Genomic DNA, 5000 nt, shown 5'->3' with positions numbered 1-5000 from the left:
TTTAGAGAGCATTAAAAACCAAGATCTCTTATTCAGTATATACGTAAAGAACGTGTCTAGCGATCAATTATTGTCTTTATTAAATACAAGTGTATTTCCAGAATGAAACCTTACTAACAGGAAACTTTTATATTGCCTCAGGAATAAGTAACTACTCAATCATAATAACATTACCATGGCTAAAAGAATATATAAATTATAAATTTTAATTGTAATGGAATGGCTTCATAAATTCATTGGTTATAGTATATTCTTATTGTGTATTTCTTTAATATGTGAGCTAAAATATAGTGTAAAGTTTATTTCCTTTTGGTCTTAGTATAAGGAATCTACGTCAAACCAAACAACCCACCCCCCCCCCCCCTTTTTGCTACACTTCCATAATTTATAATGTACATCTTTGTAAAAATTATATATTGTATTTGGAAATGAAAGAAAATAATCACACTAGCATTTTCTTTTTTTGTCTTTATTTCTTTCCTGTTATCGTTTAACTTCTAATGAAATAGAAAGCAAAGGTTGTAGAACTCTGGTACTCATGGCCAGTCCCCTGAAAGACTAGTAATGATATCAAGCACTTCCCATTGAATTCCCTCACTATATTACGAAGCTTGTAAATAATGTTGCCTTGGATGTAAATAATAAGGAATATATGTATATATGTACTTTCCAAATGCCTCTCGCTGGCACGTAAGCTTTTCGTGTGTAAATATCAAAGCTTAAAGATACGTTCATGATTAACATAAAAGAACATCAGAGATAAGGAGGCTAGTTTGTAACTTTTATATTCTGTATTGACGTATAATTCCCATTTATAGAGAAAGAAAGAAAGAATCATATGGAGATGGAAAAAAAATGAGTTTGGGAGAATGCGCATGGCACATCAGTAAACATTCTAAATTTTAGGTTAAGTAAAATTTAAATGCGGAGAGCGTTGGAAAATTTCCGGAATATTTACAGAACTATGCGTTAGTTGTCTATATCTATGCATGATATATCAAAGGAAATAAAAATTAATGTTGGAGCCATATTTGCCTTTGTACGCACAAAATCAAGGAACTAGCAGTTTTTTAAAACTGTTGGCCCACATATACCAAACAGTGCAGTATGTACAATTTCAGGCTATATTACTTTCGTCCTTTTCCAGAGGTCGAGGTAAAATATCTTCCTATTTTATTTTTACATGAGGAATGAATGAAATAAAGAGTTGGACAAATACGACGCACCACCTTTTCAAACCCGAAAATAAAGACAAAGGGAAATTCACTTTCCGCTGGACAGCAGAGGAAACGTTGAAAAGGGAAAACTCTTTGTCAACCAGATTTGATTATTTGGGGACTCGCTCTAATGGTTTCGAAATAAGTGAATACAGTTTTGCAATGAATCCTGTGGGGACTTGAAGGCCGTACTTAATTCTTAAAAGTCATTCCCTAATACGTTTTGCATTTTAAATGCTCCTTTGGCATGCCCTTCGCTGTAGGAAAAGTAAAAATAGGACTCGAGTAGATGAATCCCTTTTGCATGAAATGCATATTCCACAATTCTACAGGATATAGACGACTGCACAGAGCAGGTTTCCAAAAAAACTATTCCAGGATTTCCTAAAACCTCCCCACCCTCTAAGGGTCAAGATGAATATGCCATATATCTGCCTGGGAGATTTCTAGGAGGCTATATAAATCGCTTTTCCTCTACACCTGTCCAAAACATTTGCTTTTCTTTTGTAGAATGGGCTGAACAAAATGGAAAAATCACCGACGGAAATTCTGCTTCACAGATATGGCTAAATGGCCTTCCTTTCATGAAACCGCCGACTTCCTCTTCGCGTACTAGTGATTTTGATAGTTGTGCAGTAAAGTTTAAAGCAAAAGCCCTCCCTCCATTTTGATCTGAGCAAAATCTATTCATTTCCTTTTCTGAAACTCACTCTTTTTCGAGAAGGGAACAGTGCCTAAATCGAGGAGACATTTCACTCAAGATTTTTGTCTATTTTTACTCCTGCATTTTAGACTGTTACCTCAAAGCATGTAATTATGATAAATATAGGTAACAGTGAGAAACATATGAAAGGTAACAGGGACAAACATACGAAAGGAAGCGTAGAAATGGCAGATGTTATCATTTAAAAAGGGTAATACTAAGGTTAAAATTATAAATCCCTTTGACAAATACAACTGACCTCTAAGCTATGATTTACCGACACGCCATCTGGCTATTCGTTTTCATAAAGCCTCCAGCGACCTCGTAAAGGCCTTTTCTTTTATACTTTTCTCTTTAGGGAAATTCCTATCTTCAGCTGTTTATGTGGGAACACAAAGATTCATATTTTATGGAGGTGAAAGGTGAAACGAGAGTGTGATTTTCTAACGAAAGAGTATTATAAAGAAACTTGAGATCATTTCCCGAAATAAGGCTGATTACGCAGGAAGAAAGTTTAATGGATGTACTAGTATCTTCCAGACATTTGCAACGGTAACGACACGAAAGAGGGACTAGGGGGAAAATGAGAAAGAATCACGAAACAAGGTGTTTTTTAAACATTGTAATAGGAAACATCATTCCTTAAACACTTACTTGGAAAGTCGCAAGATAATTAAAGAATAATAATCAAAACTAAAATTATAGCATGCAGGTAAACAAAGCATAATTCAATAACAGAATTATTTCGACACGGAAAAGTAATATAAAAAAAATCACGAATAATATCAGGCAGAAGAAGGATAATATAAGGTTAAGCAATTTATATGCACTTAACGACTCGTAAAGCAAACGTAAACGTAAGTAGGGCAAATTTGACAAAATTGCTCTGAATAAACGAGAATTTTAGTTAAATAATTATATCTTAGTTTAACCACACCACTGAGTGGATTAACAGTTCTACTAGGGCTGATCCGAAGGACTAGATATTTTTACGTGGCTAGTAACCAACTGGTTACTTATCGGGGGGTCCGAGCCATATGGAGAAATTAATTTATATCACCAGAAATAAATTCCTCTGATTTCGCGTTGGCAGAGCGGGGAATCGATCCCTGACCCTGAGATTGGTAATGGAACACGTAATCGACTCGTCCAACGAGGAACTAAAACAAGGATTTAAACATTGGATCCAGTAGTGGCATAAGCTTCAGTGAAGTTTCTTCACCACCCAATATAATCACCCTTCGCCAGAAGAATTTATTTCTGGTGATAGAATTTCATTTCTCGATGTGTTTCGGATCCCACAATAAGCTATAGGTCCCGTTGCTAAGTAACCAATTGGTTCCTAGCCACGTAAAAATAATTAATCCTTTGGGACAGCCCTAGGAGAGCTGTTGCTCAGCTCAGTGGTCTGGTAAAACTAAGATATACTGAACTTACCCTTCCTGGGTGCAATAGTTATTTATCTGCAAAAAGGCTCTAACTTAATTAATTTCCTAGATTATTAGGAAAATAAGCGGATACATTTCTATATCACGTAATCGAAAGTCAATGCTCTTTTTCTTTGCTTCTTAAATTATCTATATATATATATATATATATATATATATATATATATATATATATATATATATATATATATATATATTTCTGCTTGGTAAAGGACGTTTAACGTCGAAAGGTCTCTCGGATACTCTGTCGTTTATTTTCCTTCGTGGCATATATCTTTATTTTATGGATTTATCACGTTCCCAACTTTCGTGATTCAAGTTAATACACACACACACACACACACACACACACACACACAGCTATATATATATATATATATATATATATATATATATATATAGAATTACAGTATATATACATATATATATATATATATATTATATATATATATATATTTCTGCTTGGTAACAAAGGACGTTTCAACGTCGAAAGGTCTCGCGGATACTCTGTCGTTTATTTTCCTTTTCCTTCGTGGCATATATCTCTATTTTATGGATTTTATCACGTTCCTAACTTTCGTGATTCAGTTATACACACACACACACACACACACACACACACACACACACACACACACACACATATATATATAATATATTATATATATATAGAATTACAGTATATATATTATATATATATATATATATATATATATATATATATATAATTACAGTATTATTTTTATATATATAAAGGAATTTTGACCTAAAAATGAAGATGTGGATAACAGCGGCTTTATTTGCGGTTCATGATTTTATGCTTTACGCTAAAGATGTGGGGTGTTGAAGCTTTGATTAAATATATCGCAATCAGTTAATGACTCGTTTTATTTCCCATGCGATGCGGAAGCAGAATTATCGTGGAGCTGACGTGGTTTAGTGGCCAAACGATAATTTGTTAACTGGTAATGGCGAAACATAAACGAACGAAAACGAATAACGTAAGGCAGGCTTTGTAAAGTGTGTCAAATTAAGGTTAATTATGCCAACAGAAGTTTATAAGTATATCTTATGTGTAATTTAAGCAGCCCATTCACGATCAGTAATTACTGAAGGAATTCCTTCAGTGTCAGGACTAGGACGTCCACTAACGGTCAGTGCGTTCATCAGCGTAGGATAGACTACCGTGATGATTAGACAATCGAAATGGCTTCCTCTATTTTTTGTGATAATGATTTATTGTTGATGGGATTAGGGCTTGTTGCGGCGCATTCTACTTTGAAGAAACGAAGAAAGACTAAATCAAAATGGTGTAAGGATTGGCTACAGGGAAGGGATTTAAAATCACACATATTTCTGATGGAAGAACTGAGATTTGAACCACAAGACTGGCTTAATTATTTAAGAATGGACGAGGAAACCTATGATCAGTTGCTTTCCTGTGTTACTCCTTATATTAAAAAGCAGGATACTAATATGAGGGAAGCAGTATCGGCTCACCAAAGATTGTCAGCAACTCTCAGGTTTTTAGCGACCGGACAATCCTATGAAGATTTAAAGTTCCATACAAGGATATCACCACAATTGCTTGGCAAAAGTATTCCAGAGACATGCAGTGACATTATTAACACG

Source organism: Macrobrachium nipponense, chromosome 5 (genome assembly GCF_015104395.2).
Source record: "Macrobrachium nipponense isolate FS-2020 chromosome 5, ASM1510439v2, whole genome shotgun sequence".
In the NCBI taxonomy this organism is placed as follows: Eukaryota; Metazoa; Arthropoda; class Malacostraca; order Decapoda; family Palaemonidae; genus Macrobrachium; species Macrobrachium nipponense.
This window is presented reverse-complemented; position numbering follows the sequence as displayed.